Genomic DNA, 27,756 nt, shown 5'->3' on the forward strand with positions numbered 1-27,756 from the left:
AGTTCAGCAGTTCCTAGTAGGTTAGCTCATGTGAAAAGTGGAGCTACTTTTATACTTTTGCTAAGAACGCATCCATTTTTCTCAGTTTCAAAGATACTGCTGTTTTGTGCAGCATAACACATGGTACTAGGAATGAGGGGTAAGTGCAAACCTGAAACTCTAAATGATGGAGAAGTATATTATTGGCTAGGCAAATTCCAATACATTACATTGCTTTTTCTTCTGGCAGGAAAAGTAAGGAAGGATTGTTATTGTTTTTCCCATCTTAAAGAAGGGTAAACAAGCTTACAGGTGTGTCTTTAAAATAATTAACTATCAACAGTATATTGATATTTTCAATCGTAGATATAGTTCAAAATTCTAGAGGCACAACGTGGTAAATGCTCCTTTCTGTTATATGTTATAAGAATAACAGGTATTTAATCTATTTTTCTCACCCTTGGTTTGAACTTTGCTGTTTGTATATCATAAGGTCAGTGTTCAGACACTTCATCATTGAGTTTTATAGCTGAATGATAATTCTATTGATTTTTCTCTGGTCAGCTCTGTAATAATGAACTCAGGGTCTGAGCACTGTCCCTGGCTAACTTTTGCTCAAGGCTAGCACTCTACCACTTGAGCCACAGTGCTACTTCTGGCTTTTTCTGTGTAATGCTTAGTAATAGAACCTAGGGCAAGCACTCTACTGCTAAGCCACATTCAAGCCCAAAGGTTATTTATTTATTTTTTTTTTGGCCAGTCCTGGGCCTTGGACTCAGGGCCTGAGCACTGTCCCTGGCTTCTTCCCGCTCAAGGCTAGCACTCTGCCACTTGAGCCACAGCGCCACTTCTGGCCGTTTTCTGTATATGTGGTGCTGGGGAATCGAACCTAGGGCCTCGTGTATCCGAGGCAGGCACTCTTGCCACTAGGCTATATCCCCAGCCCAAGGTTATTTATTTATTTTTTTTTATATCTGTATATGTGTAGGATAAATTCCTATCAGTGGAATTACTGAGTCAAGGCTAAATGCATTTGGGGCTTGAACTCAGGGCCTGGGTGCTAGCCTGAGCTCTCTTGTTCAAGGCCAGTAGTGCTCAACCACTTTGAGCCACAGCTCCACTTTTGCTTTTCTGGTAGTTAATTGGAGATTAGACTCTTAGGGACTTTCTTGCCCAGACTGGCTTTGAACTGTGATCCTTAGACCTCAGCCTTCTAAATAGCTAGGATTATAGGTGTGAGCCTTGGGTTCCTGGCTGCATTTGTATTTTGATGACCATTTTATACTGCTTAATACTGGTTGCAGTTTGTCTGCTATCTCATGCAATGTGTCTTTTTCAGGTGAGAAAAAATAAAATGTACTAAAAGAAAAAAAGTCATAGAGCATCCCAGCTCACAGCTCAGTGAAGTGTAGAAAGTTGGTGAAATTTTGGCATGTTTTATTTATATGCCATGTTTGGTATGGCCTAAATGCTGAATGTCTGCTTTAAGTATAAGGACTTCTGTTGTGTAGTTCTTCTGTAGTTGGAGCCTTTTGGAGCCTTTGAGCCAATAGAATTGTAAATTGTATCTTACATTTCATTGAATCCCTAGGAAAAGAATATCTTGATTGTGATTAGAAGAAATGATTTTAGGAATATAACTTTTGTGTATTAACAGAGACTATATTTTCTATATGTTGCTTGTTGATACAATTGAAGACAGTGAAGACTCTTGCTTTAGCCAGACAGTTGAGGGGGTGTGATTAGAGGTGTTGGCTGGATTGTGCACATTCCTTTGATAGGACGCAGGTTGCTTTAACTGCCCACTTGCTTTTCTTCTAATTAGAGGCATTGCTTTTAATAGTTTCAAAGCTAACTTATATTTGTATCTGAATAACTTAAAGGTAGTCTTCCTTTAGCCAGATTATGTTTTGAGAAGCGTAAATAATCCTTTCTTGGTGGAGGTTTTTTTGTTTTTTGTTTTTTGATTAGTTGTATACTTTTGTGGTGGTGTTTCTCTGAGCTCTGTTTCAAGAATTCTGAGGCAGTGTAGGAAAATTGGCTTATTCTGTTCTATTGTGTGAACTCTGAATATAGTCAATACATAAGTTTCTGTCTATTGTATATTGTGAGATTGAAATCGCTCTGTCATACAGGTGGCAGATTGCAGATTGAGAGAGGCTGAACTTAAATTTAAAACCTAGATGGGCCTCAGTTCAGACAGCCCAATTGAGAGCTATACTTCATTCCCCCATCAGTCTTGGGACTTGAACTCTGAGCCTGGGCATTGTTCCATTGTTCTTTTGCTCAAGGCTAGCACTTCACAGATTGGAACCTCTGCTCCCACTTCCTGTTTTCTGGTAGTTAATTGGAGATAAAAGTTCCAGGGACTTTCCTGTCTGGGCTGGCTTTGAAATGTGACTCTCAGATACCAGACCGTTGGGTAGCTAGGATTTAGGCTTGAACCACTGGCACCTGGCTTCCCCCCTTTCTGTCTGCTAGAACTCAGTGTGGGCACAATCCCTGAGCTTTTTTGCTTAAGGTGAGAGCTCTACCCTTTGAACCACAGCTCTACCCTTTGAACCATAGCTTCACATCTGGGTTTTTGTTGTTGTTGATTGATGGGAAATAAGAGTCTTTCAGACTTTCCTGCTCAGGCTGGCTCGGAACAGAGATTCTCAGATCTCAGCCTTTAGATTAAGGATTACAGAGGTGAGCCATCAGTGCCTGGCTATTTCTTGCCAGATATGTTGTGATGTATTATGTGAGTTTGATAGTTTTTATTTGTAAAATGTCAGGACATACCTTTGACTCCTCATAGGCTACTGTAACTGTCAAGCTATTGCTCTAAACCTTTCTGAATTTGGCCACCAGATGTTTGTTCAGCAGTTAATATTGTAGACAGTGGGAAGCTTCTGTTGGTCAACTTTGAAAAAAAATGGCTCTAATGAATCTTTGAAGATGGCAAAACATAATGCATTTCAGTAAATTTGGTTGGGTAGAAAGTCAGACCTTGTCCAAATCACAGGTTAATTTTTGCTTCTACTTCATGTTGATTCAAATTAAATTATTATTATTTTGTAGTTGTATGGATGAACTCAGAACTTTATGCATGCTAGGCAAGTGCTAAGCCACCAAGCTACAGCCCTGGCCCAGTTGTTGATTTTATATAACTTTCCCATCTCTGAGTCTCAGATTAAAGACAATAAATAGAGGCTAGAGATAGAGCTCTGTTGTAGAGCATGCCTAGCGTACTTGAGTCTGTGAGCTTGAATAAACATTCCAGTTGAACATCATTTTAAATTGTTACTTGTGAAGCACCCATATGAATTAAGCTTAGATGATGTTGAAGTATATAGTCAGTTAGAATTATCAATGGAGCAGAGCTAACCAGTAGTTTGTTATCCAGTCCCTACTATTTGGTATATAATATAACTGCAGAAAAATCCCAGCTTTCCTAGTTTTTTCAAGCTGTCAGACCTTTTTGACACATCTGATGGAACTTAAGAAAGAATGAAGCTCAAGTCTGTAATCCTAGTTACTTGGGAGGTTAAGATTGGAGGAACAGGATTTGAGGCCAGCCCCAGCATAAAAGTTTGTGGGATTCAGGGTCAGCCAATGGTGGGATGTGGTGGTGTACACTGATTATCCCAGCTGTGAGGGAAGCACAGTAGCTAAACACAGTGGTGCCCACCTGTCATCCCCAGCAATATGGGGACGCACTAGTAGGAGGATTGCAGTTTAGGCTGGCTTGGCCTTCAAGTAAGACCCTAATTGCAAAATAACCAAATGAAAAAAAAGAGGGTGGGTACCACCAAGAATGAATGCGTATTTTTTACGTTGGTGTTCTGGGCAAACAGGCCTTTTCTTAATTCCTCATATTTTTGTGCCTTTTGTTTGGGTTGGGGGAACAAAGCAAATAGAGACCAGTTTCATTAAAAATTTAATTAAAAAATCAAAGTTGTGACTATATTAAAAACCATATAAATGTGTGTATATTAAGAACCAAGTTGGGGGCTGGGAATATGGCCTAGTGGTAAAGTGCTCGTCTCATATACACGAAGCTCTGGGTTCGATTCCTCAGCACCAAGTATATAGAAAAAGCCAGAAGTGGTGCTGTGGCTCAAGTGGCAGAGTGCTAGCTTTTAGCAAAAAGAAGCCAGGGACAGTGCTCAGGCCCTGAGTTCAAGCCCTAGGACTGGCAAAAAAACAAAACCAAACAAAAAAAAAGAACCAAGTTGTAGGCTGGGGGCACAGCTCAAGTGGTAGATCACCTTGTTAATAAGAACAAACTTGGAGTTCAAACCATTTATATTGTCAAAAGAAGAAAGAAAGAGACCCAACTTAGCAGGTGTGCAAGGAGTGATCCATATGGGTATTTGTCCTTAAATTTCTTTTGTTCCAGTACTGGGATTTGAACTCAGAGCCTGTGCTCTTACTTGGCTTTTTTGCTCAATGCTGGCCCTCTACCACTTGAGCTACACATTTACTTCCCCATGTGATTATTTGAAGTAGGAGCATTCAAGGGAAGTATAAACCCTGGTGTGGAAATGTGTTTCCATGTTAAAGATCAGCAAGCGTACAGTTGAACTGTAGCTGTGTTGACAAGATAACAAATAATCGATTATGGGCTAGATACGGTGGACCACATCTGTAATACTGGCACTTAACAGGCTGAGGGAGGAGGGTTTGTGAGATCAGGCAAGTCTGGGCTACATAGTAGTAAGACCTTGTCTCAATCCCCTATTAATTTCTCCCCTCTCCCCTAAAAAGAGAGGAAATTGTGTCCAAGGGATGATGATGGACTAAGAGCTTGTCACCATTGTTAAGACTAATACATTTGAAAATAAGAGCAAAATGAAACAGTTTTACTGTGAAATTGTACACATACCACTGAGGTTGTGTGATTAAAATTTACTATGGGTACTATATCTGATTTATCAGTCTTAGAATACTTCAAAGTTGTTGCTGATATCAACTTGCTTTCATCTAATTAGTTTTGTATGCATATCAGTAACTAGATTTCATGTTTGTTTACTGTAAACTTTACACAAGAAATGTACCCAATTTTCTTTTTTGTTATGTTCAGGATTGAACCTAGGTGTTTGGAATACTATCAATTGCTTGGACCCTGCCTTCAGCCCTCCCCCCCCTTTTTTTTTCTCCATTTTTTTTCAAGTTTTTATTATCAAACTGATGTACAGAGAGGTTACAGTTTCATACATTAGGCATTGGATACATTTCTTATACTGTTTGTTACCTTGTCCCTCATACCCCCTTCCCTCCTCCCCCTTTCCCTTTCCCCCCAGAGGTGTTCAGTTCACTTACACCAAACAGTTTTGCAAGTATTGCTTTTGTAGTTGTTTGTCTTTTTTTACCCTGTGTCTCTCAATTTTGGTATTCCCTTTCAATTTCCTACTTCCAATACCAGTATACACGGTTTCCAATATACTCAGATAAGATTACAGAGATAGTGTAGGTACAACCACAGGAAGGTGATACAAGAACATCATCAATAATAGAAGCTACAGATACACATGGGACGTTGAAAGCAGTTACAACTGTGATATAACAATTGTTTCCATAACATGGAGTTCATTTCACTTAGCATCATCATTATGTGTTCATAAGGGTATAGCTATTGGGCCTTGTGATGCTCTGCTACGACTTGTCTAAACCTGTACTAATTATTCCCAATAAGGGAGACCATAGAGTCCATGTTTCTTTGGGTCTGGCTCACTTCACTTAGCATAATTTTTTCCAAGTCCTTCCATTTCCTTACAAATGGGACAATGTCATTCTTTCTGATAGAGGCATAAAATTCCATTGTGTATATGTACCACATTTTCCTGATCCATTCGTCTACTGAGGGGCATCTGGGTTGGTTCCAGATTCTCACTATGACAATTTGTGCTCCCCCCCCTTTTTCTTTTCAGTAGTTATTTTTTGAGCTAGTTTCTCAGTTCCTGCCAAAGTATGTGTTTTGACTGTTCAGTCTTTCTAGCATAGCTTGGATGGCAGGCATGATAAGCCACTAAAGTGAAAGGGTCTAGTGAACTTATTCTGTCTGATGTTTCCTTCAACTTTGATTTTTCTCATTACAGCCTCTTAAGTAGTTAGGATAATAGATGCAGATTTCTAGTACCTTACACAACTGCTCTGTCTGTCTCTCTCTCTCTTTTTTTTTTTTTGCCAGTCCTGGGCCTTGGACTCAGGGCCTGAGCACTGTCCCTGGCTTCTTTTTGCTCAAGGCTAGCACTCTGCCACTTGAGCCACAGCGCCACTTATGGCCATTTTCTATATATGTGGTGCTGGGGAATTGAATCCAGGGCTTCATGTATACAAGGCAAGCACTCTTGCCACTAGGCCATATCCCCATCCTGTCTGTCTCTTCAAATTAAAAAAAATATATATATATATATATACATATGTATATATTTGCCAGTTCTGGGTTTTGAACTGCAGGCCTGGGCACTGTCCCTGAGCTTCTTTTGCTCAAGGCTAGTACTCTACCACTTGAGCCACAACACCTCTTCTGGCTCTTTCTAGGTGTGTGGTACTGAGGAATCAAACCTAGGGCTTCATGCATACTAGGCAGGCACTCTACAACTGAGCCACATTCCCAGCCCTGAATTAAAAATATTTTAAATTGTTATTATAGAGGTGATGTACAGAGGGGTTAGTTACATAAGTCAGGTAATGAGCATATTTCTTTTTGGACAATGTCATTCCTTCCTTCACTCTCTCCCAGTATCTCCCCCCCCCGGCCCTTTTTTGGTATCCAGGTACTGGGGCTTGAACTCAGGGCCTGGGTGCTGTCACTGAGCTTGGTGCTAAGGACTAGCACTCTATCACTTGAGCCCCAGTTCTACTTTTTTTGTTGTTAATTGGAAATAAGAGTCTCATGGACTTCCTGCTTGGCTGGCTTTGAACCACAATCCTCAGATCTCAGCTTCCTGAGAAGCTAGGATATAGGGTTGAACCACCCAGGCCTGGCATAAATCTCTTCTTTGAGATGAAGTGTTATTAAGTAGTATAGGATATATTGGAGCGCCCAGCCCTCCTGTCTTAGTTTCCATGTAGCTGGGATTAAATGGTATACAGTGTGATGCACAGTTATGTGTCTTTTTTTGTGCTTTACAGGCAAGTGCTTTACAACTCATCTATGTCCCTGGCCCTTATGCTTTTGACACATGGTCTTGCTGTGCACATTAGACTGGCCAGAAACTCCAGAAACACTCCTGTTTCACCTGTTGGAATTAGATATGTACAATGACACAAATGGCTACATTTTTTTCTTTTATTGTCAAAGTGAAGTACAGAGGGGTTACAGTTTCACATTTAAGGCATGTACATTTCTTATCCAATTTGTTACCTCCTCCCTCATTTTTCTCCCTTTCTCCCCCCTTCCTAGTGCCCCCCCCCCCGCCCCGCCATGAGTTGTATGGTTGGTTTACACCAGTTGTTTTGTAAGTATCACGATTGCAATGGTTGGTACTGATATTTGAACTTAGGGCTTTCGCCTGCTAGGCAGACATACTACCACTTAAGTCACAACCCCAACTCTTTATGCTTCAGTTATTTTTGTGATAGTTTTCTTTGTTCTGAGATTGGCCTGAACTGCCATCTTTCTATTTATGCTTTCTGATGTAACTAGGGTGACTGATGTGTGCAATACTTCATTTTTTTTTTGCCAGTCCTGGGGCTTGGACTCAGGGCCTGAGCACTGTCCCTGGCTTCTTTTTTTTGTTCAAGGATTGTACTCTGCCACTTGGGCCACAGTGCCACTTCTGGCTTTTTCTGTTTATGTTGTGCTGAGGAATGGAACCCATGGCTTCATGCATGCTAGGCGAGCACTCTACCACTAAGCCACCTTCCCGGCCCCTCCATTTTGCTTTTTAATTGGGATGTTTTATGATTTTTTTCTTTTGGCCTTGGTTGGTATGAACCATGATCTTCTTAATTTCAATGTCCCGAGTATGTTAGATTACAGATTGACCCACTATGCCTGGCCATAAATTTTTTTTTTTTGTCGGTTGTGGGGCTTGAACTCAGCCTGGGTGCTTGCCTGCGCTCTTCAGCTCAAGGCTAGGGCTACTCTACCACTTGAAGAAAACGTGCCACTTCTGGTTTTCTGGTGGTTAATTGGAGATAAGAGTCTTACAGACTTTCCTGCCAGAGGTGGCTTTGATCTGCATTCCTCAGATCTCGGCCTTCTGAGTAGGTAGGATTTCGGAAGCCAGCCACTGGCTCCCGTCCTGGTCATAAATCTTAAGTATAAATTTTGTGAACTTTTACAAGTTCAGAAAACAAATCCTTATGACATAGAACATGATTATCACTCAAGACATTTCTGTTTATTCTCAGTTAATTTTGCCTTTATGCCATCTACAACAACCACTGTTCTCCTGTCTGCCCCATATTGGAGAACAAGCTTCACCTATTGTAAAATTCCTGTAACATTTTACAGAATATTGTCTTTTGTGAGAGAAACTTGGTTCTTTCAGCATGTTGATGAGATTCAACTGTATTCGTTCTTTTTATTATTGGTTTTCCAGTTTGTAAATGTATCAGTGCATTGCCCTAATTGATTTTCAGCTTTGTTATAAATGCAGCTTTTGTAAACTTGCATCCATTTTTGTCCCATAAACACCTACAAGTGGAATTGCTGATTCAGAGTTGGAATGTGGTTAGCTTGAACTCTGGGCCCAAGTGCAGTCTACTTTTTTTTTTTTTTTTTGCCAGTCCTGGGACTTCAACTCAGGGCCTGAGCATTGTCCCTGGCTTCTTTTGGCTCAAGGCTAGCACTCTACCAGTTGAGCCATAGCACCACTTCTGGCTTTTTTTTATATATGTGGTGCTGAGGAATTGAACCCAGGGCTTCATGTATGTGAGGCAAGCACTCTACCACTAAGCCATATTCCCAGCCCCTGCAGCCTGCTTTTGCACTCAAGGCTACCACAATAGCACTTAAGCCATAGCTCTACTTTTTTTTTTTTTTTTTTTGGTGGTGGTTAATTGGAGATGAAGATCTCACAGACTTTCCTACCCAGGCTGGCATTGAACCATGACACTCAGATCTCAGCCTCCTGAGTAGCTAGGATTACAGGCATGAGCTATTGTCATCTGGCTGTACAACTTTTTGCACATTAAAATGTTTCAGTTTTCCTCTACCAGTAAACTACGTCCCCTTCCAAAATTAAACTTTAGAAGCAAACGAATTTTGAACAGAGGACAGATATATTACTTCTAAAAATAAAAAAAAAGGTATGTGAGGAGCAGATTTGAATGGTAATGTGTTGAAATGGAGAGTGAACTGTTATTAGTTGCAACAGGTAAATACAGAATGCTGTATGTATGTAGGCTTTCAGAAGTGTTTGGCTAGGTACCACTGCAGGTCATATCACCAGTCCTTGTAGTGTACGCAGAATCGTGTAAGATGGCATATAACACAATTTTAAATTAATTGGCCCATTAAATATAGTTTGAAAACAATTTTAACAGAAGAGGGAGTCTTTGTGCCAATGAGCGTATTCCAAACATTTGGGCAGTCATGTATTTCGATTCTCAGTACCAAGGTTTGATCCAGGGCTTTGTGCATGCCCAACAAATACATTATTACTGTGCTACAACCCTTTGCTTGAGTTTGTTACTTTTTTTTTGCCCGTCCTGGGGCTTGAACTTGGGGCCTGAGCACTGTCCCTGGCTTCTTTTTGCTCAAGGCCAGTACTCTACCACTTGAGCCACAATGCCATTTCTGGCTTTTTTTCTTCTTATATAGTGCTAAGGAATCAAACGTAGGGCTTCATGTATGTGAGGCAAGCACTCTACCACTAGGCTCTATTCCCAGCCCGAATTTGTTACTCTTGAAAATATGAAACCTAGGTAGAAACAGAAAAACATATGGGGAAACATTCAAAGGCTTGGGTTTCTCATTTTCTATTCTTTATTTTTTTTGAGTCAGTTATAGGGAGCCATCCTTATGGTTATTAAAACTTTTTGGAGTTGTATGCTTATGAGAACAGGATATATAATTATCTAAGGAGATGCAAGAAGAATATGAGTATGAATGAATATGAGCTCATTGAAAATATTATGTTTTGTTTTGTTTTTTACCAGTCCTGGGCTTGAACTCAGGGCCTGAGTACTGTCCCTGGCTTCTTTTTGCTCAAGGCTAGCACTCTTATCACTTGAGCCACAGTGCCATTTCTGGCTTTTTCTTTGTATGTGGTGCTGAGGAATCGAACCCAGGGCTTCATGCATATGAGGTGAGCACTTTACCACTAGGCCATATTTCCAGGCCTGAAAATCTTCTGGTAACATAAATTCTAAAAGCTGCCATTAATAAAGATAGATCTGGCAGTGTTATGGTTAGAAAATAAGGAGAAATGAAAAGCTTATGAGGCTACTTAAAATTTCCCTATTGTCTGTTAGATGCTAACTGTCTAAACTAAATTTTTCATAGAAGGACTACAAAAAGAGATTAAGAGGGCTGGGAATATGGCCTAGTGGCAAGAGTGCTTGCCTCCTACACATGAAGCTCTCGGTTCTGTTCCCCAGCACCACATATATGGAAAATGGCCAGAAGGGGCGCTGTGGCTCACGTGGCAGAGTGCTAGCCTTGAGCGGGAAGAAGCCAGGGACTGTGCTCAGGCCCTGAGTCCAAGGCCCAGGACTGACCAAAAAAAAAAAAAAAAAAGAGATTTAGAAGAAAGAGAAAAGTTTCTTTCTTGGTATGTGAGATGATGTAATTTTTTGATTAAGTAGCATTTGATCATTGGTTTTATATGTTAAAACTTACATAACAGAAGAAAGGACTGAAGTATATTATCTTCTGAGTAAGAAAGGGATCTCACTTAAAATTTTCAGTGAAGAGCCAGGTGTGGTGGCACAAACATGGAGTCCCATCTACTTGGGAAGGGAAGATGAAGCAGAAAGATCCAGTTTTGTTTTTTTTCCAGTGGATAAAAGCACAAGAAAGGGCCTGAGTTGTGGTGGTGATGGTGCATGCTTTGGGAGTCCAAGGCAGGAATGACTAGATACCCTGTCTCAAAAACAACAACAAAGGGAAATAAACCCGAGTTTACTTTTGTAAGTCGTTGGATACTTTCCTGTACATTTTGCTATTTAGATATGTCCTTAGGTTTCATATTTGAAGTACTTAAATTTTAAATGAAAATATAATCATTGCAGCATTTTTGGAAGATGGTAGTTGTGTATTTTAGCTTCAAAACTTAACATTTGTCATGTTTTCAAAGATGTGACACTAGGTGTCGCTAACACACTGATATAAGAAAGGGGAAACAATTCTTTGAAAGGAAATATTTCCCTTAAGCTTTTAGTATACGTTTTACACTAAAAGCTTTAGAACGAACATGGTATGGCATATTTGAGGTAAATACCAATTAGCCTATTATTAGAAGTTGGTTGCCAGACGACCTTGCCATGTTAAAATTGTTAGCCAGGAAACAGTTTTATAGGTTTCTTTTGGGAATGGTATAGAGTTAGTGATTTGAATATACTAGAAAGCAGAGAAGTGTTGGTGCTCAGTCCAATAATTGCCTTTGTTGAGAATTGAACCTTATTTTGTTTGTTCCATTCTCTTCTTACTGGAAAGAGAAGTAATGGGTAGTTCTTTACTCATCTGCTGTGGAAGCATTGGGTGTTATGAAGTGACTAAAAAACAGAACTGAGGAAGTGAGTGCTAGCTTTGAACAGAAATGCTTAGGAACAGTGCCTAGGCCATATGTTCACCCTAGGACCAATACACATACACACACAAAAATAGATATGAGAGGCTCATTGATAAAGGCAAAAATATTTTTCCTATGGTGCCTGTCTGTCTTTCTGTCTGTCTGTCTTTCTGCCTTCCTTCCTTCCTTCCCTCCTTCCTTCCTTCCTTCCTTCCTTTCTTTCTTTCTTTTTTTTTTAAAGCAGCACAGGAGTTGATGTTCACCTTTTATTTATTTATTTTTTGTCTTTTCTTTTTTGGTACTGGGATCGAACCCAGGACGTTGCACTTGCTAGGCAAGCGCTTTGTCACTGAGCTACATCCCAGCTCCTTCTTTCTTTCTTTCTTCCTTTCTTCCTTCCTTCCTTCCTTCTTTCCTTCTTCCCTCCCTCCCTCCTTCCCTCCCTCCCTCCCTCCCTCCCTCCCTCCCTTCCTTCCTTCCTTCCTTTCTTCTTTTCTTTCTTGTCCTGGGACTTGAACCTCAGGGTCTGGACACTGCGCTCAAGGCTAGCACTTTACTACTTGAACCACAGTGCCACTTCTGGCCTTTTCTATTTATATGGTACTGAGGAATTGAACCCAGGTCATCATGCATGCTAAGCAAGCACTCTACCACCAAGTCACATTCCCAGCCTAAACATTACCTTTTTTGTGTATGTGGTTCTGTGTGTGTGTGTGTGTATGTGTGTATGTGTGTGTATGTATGTATGTATATATATGTGTACCTTTGTACCACAGCTTGGAACTCAGTGTTCTTCAACGTTGATGGCTGATGTTTTACAGCTTGAGCCACACTTCTAGTATGGCATTTTGTTGTTTAATTGGGGAGTTTCACAGACTTTTCTGTCTTGGCTAGCTTTGAATGGCGATCTCCCAGACCTTAGCCTCCTGAGTAGGATTACAGATATGAGTCATCAGCACCTGTTTTAAGCATAGCCTTTTGTCATTGTTCCTCCAACTTGTTTGTCCATAACCATATCTTATTTTTCTGATGAGAAATTAGTATTAGGAAATACTAATTTTTTTTTTTTTTTTTTTTTTACAGAGAAGTAAACCCATCTGCTTTCATAGATGAGAACAGTTTGAGAAACAAAGTTTAGTAATCCTTTGCTGTTTGCTCTCTGGAACATTTTATTTACAGTCTAGTCTTTCTTCCTTAGATGTTTATTTTTTATTAGCTACTAGCACCGTAAGTTTTCCATTTAGGGGCTGGGAATATGGCTAATGGCAAGAGTGCTTGCCTCCTATACATGAAGTCCTGGGTTCGATTCCCCAGCACCACACATACAGAAAACGGCCAGAAGTGGCGCTGTGGCTCAAGTGGCAGAGTGCTAGCCTTGAGCAAAAACAAGCCAGGGACAGTGCTCAGGCCCTGAGTCCAAACCCCAGGTCTGGGAAAAAAAAAAAAAAAAGTTTTCCATTCAACTATATTAAACATTGGTCTATCTACCAAATGTTAGGAGATAAAAATGTAACTAAGACCTCAGTGCACTTGCCTTTAAGAGATCATATTCTGATTGGCAGACTTATCACTCAATACCTTCAGCCTTTGATAGTGGAAGTAATTTTATACCTAAGAGACATTGGGCTATTTTTTTTCTTTTGCCACTATTGGGAGTTGTTAGCCAGGGGTGTTGCTAAACATCGAAGGATATACAGAACAGCTTCCCACAACAAGAAATGTACAGTCCAAATCACCAGTAGTGCTGAAGTTCATAGCCTATGTGATCAGTGTTAGTATAGAGGTATAAATAAAGTACCATAGAACACTGATTTGAAAATGGCATGCCTAGGAAATTTTAGTCCTCGTAATGCCTCATAAAACTTACATGATTAATATGAATAACAATTGCTATCCTTCCTTCCTTCCTTCCTTCCTTCCTTCCTTCCTTCCTTCCTTCCTTCCTTCCTTCCTTCCTTCCTTCCTTCCTTCCTTCCTTCCTTCCTCTCTCTCTCTCTCTCTCTCTCTCTCTCTCTCTCTCTCTCTCTCTCTCTCTCTCTCCTCTCTCCCCCCCCTCTCTCTCTCTCTCTTTCTTTCTTTTTTTTGCCAGTCCTGGGCCTTGGACTAAGGGCTCATTTCAATACTCAGAGTAAAACACATTGTTTTAGGTGCCTTGTATGTCATCTTTTCCTGTCAGTTTTATGGGTTAGTGTTAGTCTTATTTTGTTTCTTTTTTATTTTTTGCCAGTCCTGAGGCTTGAACTCAGGGTCTGGGCACTGTCCCTGGCTTCTTTTTGCTCAAGGCTAGCACTCTACCACTTGATCCACAGTGCCACTTCCGTCTTTTTCTATATATGTGGTGCTGTATGCAAGGCAAGCACTCTACCAGTAGGCCATATTCCCAGCCCCGTTAGTCTTATTTTGTAGATGGAAAAAGAAGACGCATTTAACCAGGTGAAGTTCTTTAGTAGATATATATTTAAAATTAGAGAAGTTTTAGGTTTACAATAAAATCAAGTAGAAAATACAGAGAGTTCTTGTATATCCTGGATATACATGTGTACTCATTCATAACCTTCCTGTGATTAACATCTCACACCAGAGATGGGGATAATGAATCTTTACATGTTGTTCCCACTGAAAGTCCATAGTTTACTTTAGGGTTCATTTTTGTTGTTAAACATTTTTGAATTTTGACAGAGCATTAATGACATGTATCACCCTCATTTTTTTTATGCAGAGTTAGCTGTACTAAAATTCTGTGCTTTGCTTGTTTAAGCCTCCCTTGGGCCACAGTACTTGCTTTGTAGGGGTTCTGTTATTGAGCCATTTCTCCAATCCTTTTTTGCACCATTTTTTTTTACCATTTTTTTAATTTAAATAATAATATGTACATGCATGCATCTTTGTGCTTGAACTCAGGGCCTGGCTGCTGTCCTTGAGCTTATTTCCCAAAGCTGGCACTCTACCACCTGAGCCACAGATCTGCTTCCTGCTTTGGGTGGTTAATTGGGGATAAGGATTTTACAAACTTTACTGCTTGGGCTGGCTTTGGACTGTGATCCTCAGATCTCAGCTTCCTGAGTAGCTAAGATTATTAGGGGTGAGCCACCAGTGCCCCCTGCACCTGTTATTTTATTTATTTATTTATTTGGGCCTTGAACTCAGGGCCTGAGCACTGTCCCTGGCTTCTTTTTGCTCAAGGCTTGCACTCTGCCACTTGAGCCACAGCGCCACCTCTGGCCATTTTCTATATATGTGGTGCTGGGGAATCAAACCCAGGGCTTCATGTATATGAGTCAAGCACTCTTGCCACTAGGCCATATTCCCAGCCCCTGCACCTGTTATTTTTGAGGTAGAGCTTGCTTTCTGCTCAGGTGTGTGCCTGGACCTTTATATGCCTATTTATATTTCACATAAAGCAAGGGCATGCTTCTTCATGCAGTTATCGATTGAGGAGGAATCTTGGGCTGGGCTGGTTTAAAACTGGGATTATCTCTATCTCAGCTAGAATCATAGAATCATTGTTGTGAGCCATCAGTGCCTGGTCCACTACATTTTTTTTTTTTTACTGTGTCCATTGTTTTGGCCTTTCCAAAATGTCAAATATTTGGAGATAGCCATTTCAGATTTGGTTTCACAGAGTAATATGCATTTAAGGTTCCATGTCTTTTCATGGAATAATAGCTTGTAGATTTTAATGCTAAATAGCTGTTATATGGAATAATTCAGATTATAGTAGATATCTTTAAAATAATTATAGCATGCACACTATAAAATGCACACATTCTAAATCTGATGTTTTGCCATTGTATATGTACATGAGAATCTGTGAAAGAGAAGTTATTTAGGTGTGTATGCTTATATGTGAGTGTACACAGGAAATATAACCTCCTTGAGAAGCAAGTGTAAGCACACAATATATAGTCCTTTGGGTCTGTTTTTTGCTCAGTGTATATTTTAGATTTATACTATTCAACATGTGATAAGGTATTATCCTATTCAACATGTAATAAAATACTGAATTAAAGACAATTCAGCTTGTATGCCTGAGTGATTGTGACGTGTTTATGACAGCTGATAGGCCAACACTCTCTCTAATGGTGTTACATTGACTTCTAAACACCTTCCAGTCTGCCTTCAGGCATGTGTGTCAGTCTAGTCTGAGTGGTTTTACATTAACATCCACCCCAACTAAGATCTTTTGACTACAGAAGTGTTAGTTGCAAATGGAAGATACCATTAGAGCAGCTTCAAAGGACTGGAATGATATTTGAATTGGTGGGTGCTGAAGTAATGGCTGGGGTTTTGAAGTGTAATGTCTAAATCAGTGTTGGATAACCAAAGGAACGTGTGAGTTCAAACTGCTTTTCTTTGATCTTCCTTCAGAAAATCAGTTTGAAGGGAAGAGGTTAAAGTTGCCTTAAAATACTTAGTGTGTGTTTAAAACTTGGAAGTATGAAAATATGATTACAAGTTCCATTCATTATTTATGTTCTGTGGTTTTTCATATTGTTCTTGAAACTCACTTCCTTCTTGCTTCAAGTTTGTATTTTATATTTAATGTCAATGTAAAAATATAGACTGAGCTTTAGTCTCCTTTATGTGGTTAGCAAATATCTGTTCTATAAGTTGTTAGTCCTTTCAAATATGCATTTTAGGTGGTTTTTGTGGTTTGCATTTTTTTTCCTTGATGGTATACAGAGTAGGTTACATAGACACTGACATGCTGACATTAACTGAATCATTTGTGGTTAGGAAGGCAAAAATAAAACAAAAAACTTGTTCCCTTGTTCCCCCTAATTTTAGGAGCTTTCAAAGGACTGTTCTTTACTATTAGGAATACACGCCTCTAAACTGTGCCAAAACTTTTTAAAGATTGTTGAGACAGAATTGTAACACATAAAATAAAACCTCAGTAACTTACTAGAAAAAAAACCTGAATTTGAGAACTTGCCCCTTCCTTCCTTCCTTCCTTCCTTCCTTCCTTCCTTCCTTCCTTCCTTCCTTCCTTCCTTCCTTCCTTCCTTCCTTCCTTCCTTCCTCCCTCCCTCCCTCCCTCCCTCCCTCCCTCCCTCCTTCCCTTTCCTTCCTCTCCTCCCTTCCTCCCTTCTTCTTCTTCCTCCTCTTCTTCTTCTTCTTCTTCTTCTTCTTCTTCTTCTTCTTCTTCTTCTTCTTCTTCTTCTTCTTCTTCTTCTTCTTCTTCTTCTTCTTCTTCTTCTTCTTCTTCTCTCTCCTTCCTTTTCCTCTTTCCTTGAGGTGAGGTGCCTTTTTTTTGCATGCTGATTTTCTGCTTTTGAGCTCAATTGATTATAGGTGTGTCCTACCACACTCAGTTAAGAAGTATAGGAGATTCTGATGTCCTGTGAGACTGGATAGTAGTCTTAAATTACTTTTCTGTGAAATGAAGTTAAAATAATCTCACTCTATTCATGGAGGATTGGTTCCAAGACACGACAAATATACTCAAACCCCTAGATGCTTGGTTCCTTTTACTGAGGTGTGTATTATTTGCAAAAACACCACACGTATCACCCTAGATATTTTTTCCCTCTTTATTTTGAGATAATCTCACTGTATAGTCCACTTTTATCTGGAACTCAATGTGTAGTCTAGGCTGGCTTCAGACCACCAGTCTTTCTGCCTCAGTCTCTGGTATGCTGAAATTGTAGGCATCCACCACCACACTTCTCACATCCTATGTATTCTAAATTTTGTCTAGGTTACTGTTGTTAATACAAGATAAATGCTGCATTTATTATATGTAGTGTTTACAGAATCATGACAAGAAAAGAGTCTATATGTTCAGTACAGATCCCCTTCCTGTTCTCCCTTGCTGCCCAGTATGTTTGATCTTCCGTTGGAATCCACACTTGGTGGAATCCATGGACTTTGATTATCACCAAATTAGCTGCCAGGGTGATTTAAGACCCTCAGCTTGTAGTAGAGCTTGCTTTGTGGCAGTAAGGGCTACATATATCTATACTATTCTACCTCCCCCTCCTCCCCCTCCTTCCCCTCCTCCCCCTCCTTCCCTCCTTCCGGTCCTTCCCCTCCTCCCCCTCACCCCTCCTCCTCCTCCTCTTCCTCCTCTTCCTCTCTAGCTCATCTTCCTTTCTCTGTTCTTTATCTTCCTTCCTTCATAATGCTTCTCCACCTGGCAAGGGCTGGTATTATAGTGTATACCACAATACTTTGATTCTTTGTTGTTTCTTAGCTGAATTCCTTTGTATAAAATGATATTTGCCGTGCTTTACCCTATTCATTTTATATTATCATCTTTACTTTCAAGTTAAAAATGAATTATCACTGGGAGTGTGTGGTTCATGTTTCTGTTGTTATTGTTAGTTTTCAAGTTTAAAATGAATGAAATGGTCTTCATTGTAAGGAACTTCTGTTATATCTGTGTTGCTAGATCTCAGACATGATAGAACTGCAGAATATATTCTGCTAAATATGATTAAAAATATGAATAATAATATCAATACAATCATTTATTCAGCACATCATTCAGCAAGTAAACATCTCTTTGGTTTAGCTACTCTTAATTTAGTGCCAATTATGTGCTTTGTATTTTCAAATACATAGTCTTATAGTTGCCTTAATGTTATTTTCCTTATTGCAAAACTTAGCTCAGATGTAACTAATTTGTATAGTCTGTTTTGTATTAAAATGTTATAATTATTGATGTGTAATATCTGTTACTGATGATATGTGTGGTGTACTGGATATACATTGCATTACATGGGCCATGGCTTGAGAAGAGTAAAAAATTCCAAGGTCAGGGGCTTACACCTGTAATCCTAGCTACTCAGGAGACTGAGATCTGAGAATTGAGGTTCAAAGTCAGCCCCAAAAGGCAAATTCTGAAGATTCGTATTTCCAATAAACCAACAAAAAAGCTAGAAATAGAAGTGTGGCTCAAGTGGCTCAAGTACCAGCTGGGAGCAGAAAAAGGCGAGGGAAAATGCAGGGCCCTAAGTTCAAGCCCCAGTATTTGCACTAAAATTAAAACAATAAGTCCAGAATCTCAGATGTTAACTACTTTTGCTATTAGATTTCTCCAGGACTTTGACATGAAATTGTGTGTGTGTGTGTGTGTGTGTGTGTGTGTGTGTGTGTGTGCGCGCGCGCGCTGTTTTTGGGGCTTGCTTGAATTCCTGGGCACTGTCCATGAGCTTTTTGAACTCAGGGCCAGGGCTCTGATCCTGAGCTTTTTTTTTTGCTAAAGGCTAGCTCTCTATCACTTGAGCCATAGTTCCACCTACAGCCTTTTGGGTAGTTAATTAGAGATAAAAGTCTCATAGACTTTCCTGTCTTGGCTGGCTTTGAGCTGTGACCCTGAGATCTCACTCAGACTTGTGAGTAGCTAGGAGTACAGGTGTGAGCCACCTGAGTCCAACTATGAATGGTATTTTATTTTATTTTATTTTTTGCCAGTCCTGAGGCTTGAACTCAGGGCCTGAGCACTGTCCTTGGCTTCTTTTTGCTCAAGGCTAGCACTCTACCACTTGAGCCACAGCACCATTTCGGGCTTTTTCTGTATATGTGGTGCTGAGGAATTGAACCCAGGGCTTCATGCATGCTATGCTAGCATTCTACTAGTAGGCCACATTCCCAGCCTCTGAATGGTATTTATTTATTTATTTTTGGCCAGTCCTGGGCCTTGGACTCAGGGCCTGAGCACTGTCCCTGGCTTCCTTTTGCTCAAGGCTAGCACTCTGCCAGTTGAGCCACAGTGCCACTTCTAGCCGTTTTCTGTGTATGTGATGCTGGGGAATCGAACCCAGTGCCTCATGTATACGAGGCAAGCTCTCTTGTCACTAGGCAATATTCCTAGCACCCTGAATGGTAATTTTTAACTGGTATTGACATAAATTATATCTTTAGACAAAACTCAGAAATACTTTTTCCTATTGTTTTCCATGTCTAGGCACTCATTAAAAAATCAGATTGTTCCCGATCAGGGACAAAAAAAAAAATCAGATTGTTTCTTCTTTAAAAATACTTATTTTATTTTTTATTAGCAGATATTGTGTTATTTCCATACATGTATGTTAATTTGATTAAATTTACCCCTCTTATTACTCTTTTCTTAGTCTTCTTTAAGGTTTAACAATTTTTTTAGGTGTAACAATTTTTATTCTATTACCAGACATGCTAAGAAGTATTACTGTTCATTTTAAAGTCTTTGTATATTTTGTATAATAGTACCTTATACTATAATATAAATATATCTTTTGTAAATTCTTTGAATCTGTGGTTTGCCTTTTTTCCTTTAGGTTCTGGGGCTTTCATCTCAGGTCCATATCTTTTTCATTTTTACTTTTTTTCTGTCGGTTGTGGGGCTTGAAATCTGGGCCTGGGTGCTGTTTTGAGCTCTTCAGTTCAAGGATAGTGCTGTACCACTGTGAACCACAACGCTACTTCTGTTTTTCTGGTAGTTAATTGGAGATCAGAGTCTCATAGACTTTCCTGCCCGGGTGCCTTTGAACCTCAATCCTCAGATCTCAGCCTCTTGAGTAACTAGGATTACAGGTGTGAGCCACTGGTGATGGCAGGGCCCTATTCTTTTTTTTTTAATTTAATTTATTTATTAATTGAACACAAATTTTTTTGACAATGTGTTGTGCAAAAAGGGTACAGTTACATAGTAGGGCAGTGTGTACATTTCTTGTGATATCTTACGCCCTGTTTTTCTTTCCCTTCTCTAGGTCAGGTAGACATATATACAATATACAATGTATCAAGAACATGTACAGTAGCCATGTGGCCAAGCCCAAGAAAATTCGCCTAGGGCTTTAAATGTAATGTCGATGTTAGACAATATGTCGACAGTAGTCTTATATGAATGTACATACATAGCTTTTGAGCTATTGTATTTCACTGAGAGGTCAATTTTTGACCTTTATATGTTGAGTAATTGTTTGGTTTTAGTTACATACTGTTGGGTCGCTGCCCCAATCCTGTGGGAAATACCATTTGGCAAGCAGTTTTTGGTTTCACAGACCTGTTCTCTACTGTCTCTCCTTCTCCCTTTCTTAACAGTCATATATCAGGGAGATCATGCCCCTTTGTTTTCTGTGTTCTAGGCTTGTCTCACTCAACATTATTTGTTCAAGTTCTGACCTTTTCCCTGCGAATAACAATATTTCACCATTCCTAATCGCTATGTAGTATTCCATTGTGTATAGGTACCATATTTTTTGGATCCATTCATCTGTGGAAGGGCATCTGGGTTGTTTCCATATTTTGGCTATTGTGAATTGTGCCGCAATAAACATGGAAGTACAAATGTCTTTTTGATATCTTGGGACTTGCTGTTTAGGATAAGATGCCTAGGAGGTATGGCTGGGTCATAGGGTAGGTCTATATTGAGCTTTTTGAGAACCCTCCACAGGGCCCTATTCTTTTTTTTTCTTTTTTTTTTTTTGGCCAGTCCTGGGCCTTGGACTCAGGGCCTGAGCACTGTCCCTGGCTTCTTCCCGCTCAAGGCTAGCACTCTGCCACTTGAGCCACAGCGCCGCTTCTGGCCGTTTTCTGTATATGTGGTGCTGGGGAATCGAACCTAGGGCCTCGTGTATCTGAGGCAGGCACTCTTGCCACTAGGCTATATCCCCAGCCCCTGGGCTCTATTCTTGATAAGCAGGTATTCTAGTACTTGATCCAGGTCCCCAGCATTTTTTTGTTTTATTTATTTTTTGAATAGGGTCTTGTGTTTATGCCTGGCACAGCTTTGACTGTGATCCTTAAATTTATGCCTCTTATAAACTTGGGATCACAGACACAGTTCACAATGTCTGGCTTATTGGTTGAGATGGGGATCAGCTAAGGCTGGTTGCAAAAGGTGATCCTCTTGATCTTTGCCTCTTGAATACCTGGGATTACAATTGTGAGCCAACCCACCCAGCTTTAGTTTTTTTTTTATATTAATTGTTTGCTAGTTTTGTATTTTTACTCATATAGTTGTTACATATAATTTATTGGATTAATACTTAAATGTTTCATTTTGGAGTTGCTAATATAGTCTATTTTAAACTTTAAAATTTACTTATTTCTGTTACTTAGGAAATTAATGGGTATTTGCATATTAACATTTCATCCTGCTGCTTTTCTGTTATTGCTTACTAGTTTCCGGAGCTTTTCTGGGGGGGTTGTTGGTTCTTTGTTTTTTCATATGTAAATGATCTTGTTACTTGTGAACATAGTTCTATTTCCGACTTTCCAGTCAATATACAGTTTATAGGTTGAATATATATATATATATATATATATTTTGGCCAGTCCTGGGCCTTGGACTCAGGGCCTGAGCACCGTCCCTGGCTTCTTCCCGCTCAAGGCCAGCACTCTGCCACCTGAGTCACAGCACCACTTCTGGCCGTTTTCCATATATGTGGTGCTGGGGAATAGAACCGAGAGCTTCATGTGTAGGAGGCAAGCACTCTTGCCACTAGGCCATATTCTCAGCCCCTAGGTTGAATATATATATATATATATATATATATATATATATATATATATATATATATATATATATATTTTTTAATGGCCAGTCCTGGGCCTTGGACTGAGCACTGTCCCTGGCTTCTTTTTTTTTTTTTTTTTTTTTGTTCAAGGCTAGCACTCTGCCACTTGAGTCACAGCGCCACTTCTGGCCATTTTCTGTATATGTGGTGCTGGGGAATCGAACCCAGGGTTTCATGTATACGAGACAAGCCCTCTTGCCACTAGGCTATATCCCCAGCCCTAGGTTGAATATTTTTTTTTTTTTTGGCCAGTCCTAGGCCATGAACTCAGGGCCTGAGCACTGTCCCTGGCTTCTTTTTGCTCAAGGCTAGCACTCTGCCACTTGAGCCACAGTGCCACTTCTGGCCATTTTCTGCATATGTGGTGCTGAGGAATCGAACCCAAGGCAAGCACTCTTGCCACTAGGCCATATTCCCAGCCCTAGGTTGAATATTTTTACCCATAATGTTTGGGCCTAGAAGTGTTTGGATTTTCAGATACTTGTGCATGCCAAATGGGAATAGAACCTAACTTTAAAGAAAAAATTCATTTTGTTTCATGTACAGATTTTAGAGCTTTTTGGGGTTTTGGATTATGCACCATCCAGGTTTTTTTTTTTTTTTTTTTGGCCAGTCCTGGGCCTTGGACTCAGCCTGAGCTGAGTGCTCAGTGCCTGAGCACTGTCCCTGGCTTCTTCCCGCTCAAGGCTAGCACTCCGCCACATGAGCCACAGCGCCGCTTCTGGCCGTTTTCTGTATATGTGGTGCTGGGGAATCGAACCTAGGGCCTCGTGTATCCGAGGCAGGCACTCTTGCCACTAGGCTATATCCCCAGCCCCAGGTTTTTTGTTTTTTCTCTTTGTGTATTAGCTAGGAAAATGTTAAAAAGATATCAGAGTGCAAGTATGTAATCTCAGAATTTGGGAGGCAGAGACAGAAGGATTGTCATTTTGAGGCCAACTTGAGCTATATAATGAAATCTTGTATCAAAACAAACAAAACACAGAAAAGGAAGTAGTGAGAATAACATCATCCTTGCCTTAATTCTAATGCTTTGAGGAAGCTTATAAATTTATCTTTAAGAAAATGTGAACTGTACAAATATTGTAGATGTATGTTTGAAGTTGAGGAAAGTCTTTTGTATACTTCAGTTATCTAACCAAGAGGGTATTTTTTCTTCATGAACCAAGTACTGGGTTTTGTTAAATGCTGTTTTTATACACATTATCATCACCATGTTATGTTTCTTTTTATTTTGTAGATGTGATTGTCTTTTGTCTTTTATTTTTTGAATGTTAAACCAGATTGGCATACCTGGTATAAATCTTTTTTGGTCATGGTCTGTAATTCTTTTTTTTTTAAATTTATTTAAATGCCATTCCTGGTGCTTAAATTCAGGGGTTTGAACAGAGGGCATGGCACTATCCCATGAGCTTTTTTGCTCAATGCTAGTGCTCTGTCATTTGAGCCACACATCCCCTTCCAGCTTTTTGGGGGGTGGTTAATTGGAGATATTAATCTCATGGATTTGCCTGCCTGGTCTGGCTTCAAACTGCAGTACTTAGATCTCAGCTTCCTGAGTAGCTAGGATTACAGGTGTGAGCCACCAGCACCTGGCTGTAATTCTTCTGCATTGTTTGACTTGCTAATACTTGTTGAGGATATTTACATCTGTGTTCATGGCAGTTGGTAATTTTCTTTTTCTTTCTTGTCAGTTGTGGGGCTTGAAATTAGGGCCTGGGTTCTGTCCTCAAGCATCTTTGTGCTCAAGGCTAGTGCTCTCCCATATGAGCTACAGTGCTACTTCCTTTTTTTTTTTTTTTTCCTTTTTGAGTGGTTAATTTCAGATAAGAGTCTCATGGGGACTCTTCTGCCTGGGCTGGCTTTGAACCTCAATCCTCAGATCTTAGGCTCTTGAGTAGCAAGGATTACAGGTGTAAGCCACCAGCACCTAGCGTAGTCCATAATTTTCTTGAGATTTTCATATTAGGGCAATGTAATCATCATAGAATCATGTATGAAGTATTCTCTTTGCTTCTACTGAAAGATATTATAGAAAATTGAAATTTCTTTATTAAATGTTTGGTAAAGTTGACCAGTAGACACATCTGGCCATGGTGCTTTCTGGTATAAATTACTGATTTAATTTCATAGATATATACCTATTTAGATTATTGTCCAGGTCTGGGCATGGTAGTGCCCCCTATAAACCTGGAGACAGAGGAGGGGGAATAGCGAGATGGAAACTAGCCTAGGCTATATAGTAAAACTCTCTTGAAAAAAAAAAAAAGTGGGAGAGGAAAATGGTTCTCACATTCTTCTTGTGTGAGTTTTTTTTTTTTTTTTGCCAGTCCTGGGCTTGGACTCAGGCCTGAGCACTGTCCTTGGCTTCTTTTTTGCTCAAGGCTAGCACTCTGCCACTTGAGCCACAGTGCCACTTCTGGCCATTTTCTATATATGTGGTGCTCGGGAATTGAACCCAGGGCTTCATATATACGAGGCAAGCACTCTTGCCACTAGGCCATATTCCCAGCCCCCTTGTGTGAGTTTTAGCAGACTGTCTTTCACAGAATTTAATGTAGGTTATCAAATAAGTATATATTTCTTCATGATTTCTTTTATGTCTGTGCATTATTTAGTGATCTTTTCTTTTTTCTTTTTATATATATATTTTTTTTATTATTAATTGAACATAAATTTTTTTACAAGGTGTTGTGCAAAGAGGGTGCAGTTACATAGTAGGGCAGTGTGTACATTTCTTGTGATATCTTACAGCCTGTTTTTCCATCCCTTGTCTAGGTCAGGTAGACCCATATGCAATATACAATGTATCAAGCACATATACAGTGTTCACAGACTTGGTCTCTACTGTCTCTCCGTCTCCCTTTGTTAACAGTCATATATCAGGGAGATCATGCCCCTTTGTTTTCTGTGTTCTAGGCTTGTCTCACTCAACATTATTTGTTCGAGTTCTGACCATTTCCCTGCGAATAACAATATTTCACCATTCCTAATTGCTATGTAGTATTCCATTGTGTATAAGTACCATATTTTTGGATCCATTCGTCTGTGGAGGGGCATCTGGGTTGTTTCCAAATTTTGGCTATTGTGAATTGTGCCACGATAAACATGGAAGTACAAATGTCCTTTTGATATTTTGGGTTTTGCTGTTTAGGATAGATGCCTAGGAGTGGTATGGCTGGGTCATAGGGTAGGTCTATATTGAGCTTTTTGAGAAACCTCCATACTGTTCTCCAAAGTGGTTGTACTAATTTGCACTCCCACCAACAATGGAGAACGGTTCCTCTTTCCCCACAGCCCCTCCAGCATTTGTTGTTTCCTGAGTTCAGAGTATAGGCCATTCTAACTGGGGTGAGGTGGTATCTCAGGGTTGTTTTTATTTGCATTTCCTTTACTAGCAGGGATGTTGAGCATTTCCTCGTGTGTTTCTTTGCCATTTTTATATCTTCTCTTGTGAAGTCTCTCTTTAGCTCTTTTGCCCATTTCCTAATAGGTTTATTGGGCTTGGAGGGGCTTAGTTTTTTGAGTTCTCTGTAGATGACAGATTGATCAGGCCTTTGTCTGTTGCTGTGCTGGTAAATATCCTTTCCCATATCGTGGCTGTCTTTCTATTTTGGTGGCTATGTCCTTAGCTGTACAGAAACTTTTTAATTTGTAGTAGTCCCATTTGTTGAGTCTTTCCCCTATTTGTTGTGCCCCTGGGACTCTATTCAGGAAGTTCCTTCCTGTGCCTATAAGTTCTAGTGTCATTCCTACTCTGTCCTTCAGTAGTTTCAAGGATTCAGGTCTGATATTGAGGTCCTTGATCCACTTTGAGTTGATCTTGGTGCATGGTGATAGGCTTGGGTCCACTTTGAGTTTTCTGCATATGGCTGCCCAGTTCTCCCAGCACCAGTAGTTGAAGAGGCTATGTTTATTCCATTGTATGTCTTTAGCTCCTTTGTCGAATATCAGTTGGCTGTAAGAGTGCGGTTTTATTTCTGGGTCTTCAATTCTAATCCACTGGTCTTCCTATCTGTTTTTATACCAATACCATGCTGTTTTTGTTATGATGGCCTTGTAGTAGAGCTTGAAGTCTGGTATGGTGATACCTCCTGCACTATTTTTTTTTCCTAGAATTGCTTTGGCTATTCTAGGTTTTTTGCTGTTCCATATGAATTTATGGATTGGTTTCTCTATTTCAGTGAAGAATGTGGCTGGGATTTTGATAGGTATTGCATTGAATTTGTATAACAATTTGGGCATTATGGCCATTTTCACTATATTGATTCTGCCTACCCATGAGCATGGGAGGTCTTTCCATCTCCTTGTGTCTTCTTTGATTTCCCTTATTAGATTTTTGTAGTTTTCATTGAATAGGTCCCTCACGTCCTTGGTTAAGTTGATCCCTAGGTACTTTATTCTTTTTTTGGCTACTGTAAATGGAATTGTTTCCATAATTTCTTTTTCTGTTTGTCTATTGCTGGTGTACAGAAAAGCTGCTGACTTTTGTGGATTGATTTTGTATCCTGCTACTTTGCCAAATTGGTTTATTAGGTGTAGGAGTTTGGGTACTGAGTTTTTTGGGTCCTTCAGATATAAGATCATGTCGTCTGCGAATAGGGATAACTTGATTTCTTCCTTGCCGACGTGGATCCCTTTGATGTCCTCCTCTTGCCTTATTGCTATGGCTAGGGATTCCAGCACTATGTTGAACAGAAGTGGGGAGAGTGGGCATCCTTGTCTTGTTCCTGAGTTTAGGGGGAATGATTTAAGTTGCTCTCCATTTAATATGATATTAGCAGTTGGTCTGTTGTATATGGCTTTTATTGTTTTGAGGAATGTTCCATCTATTCCTGTTCTCTCCAAAGCTTTTAATAGGTATGGATGTTGTAGTTTGTCAAAGGCTTTTTGGGCATCGACTGAGATAACAATGTGATTCTTGATTTTAGTTCTGTTTATGTGGTGAATTACGTTGATTGATTTACGGATGTTGAACCATCCTTGTGACTGAGGGATGAAGCCTACTTGGTCATGGTGTATGATATTCTTGATCAGTTTCTGGATCCTGTTAGCTAATATTTTATTGAGGAGCTTTGCATCTGTGTTCGTTAGTGATATTGGTCTGTAGTTCTCTTTTTTTGTTGGATCTTTGCCTGGTTTGGGAATGAGTATGATATTAGCTTCGTAGAATGAGTTTGGGATTTCTCCCTCCGTTTCTATTTCGCGGAAGAGTTTGAGGAGTATTGGAATTAGCTCCTCACTAAAGGTTTTGTAGAATTCGTTGGTGAATCCATCTGGGCCTGGGCTTTTCTTAGTAGGGAGGTTCTTGATTACCTCCTGTATCTCACTGTAAGTTATTGGTTTATTTAGTTGATTTATTTCTTCTTGGTTCAGTTTGGGCAGTTTGTACTTCTCTAATAATTGATCCATTTCTGTAAAATTATTGTTTTTTGCTGAGTAGAGGTTTTGGAAATAGCTCCTTATGATTGTTTGAATATCGTGTGTACTTGTTGTAATTTTTCCTGTGGAGTCCCTGATTTTACGAATATGAGTCTCTTCTTTTTTTTTGTGAGTCTTGCAAGGGGTCTGTCAATTTTGTTTATTTTCTCAAAGAACCA

At 39.8% G+C, this 27,756-nt stretch overlaps 1 protein-coding gene across 3 annotated transcripts in view; it reads left to right on the forward strand.

The window, feature by feature from the left end:
* Positions 1–27,756, forward strand: part of Bcas3 (BCAS3 microtubule associated cell migration factor) — a 518,556-nt gene that overhangs the window by 16,666 nt on the left and 474,134 nt on the right. The gene's annotated exons all lie outside the window — the stretch shown is intronic.

This window comes from Perognathus longimembris, chromosome 17, assembly GCF_023159225.1.
Source record: "Perognathus longimembris pacificus isolate PPM17 chromosome 17, ASM2315922v1, whole genome shotgun sequence".
Lineage (NCBI taxonomy): Eukaryota > Metazoa > Chordata > Mammalia > Rodentia > Heteromyidae > Perognathus > Perognathus longimembris.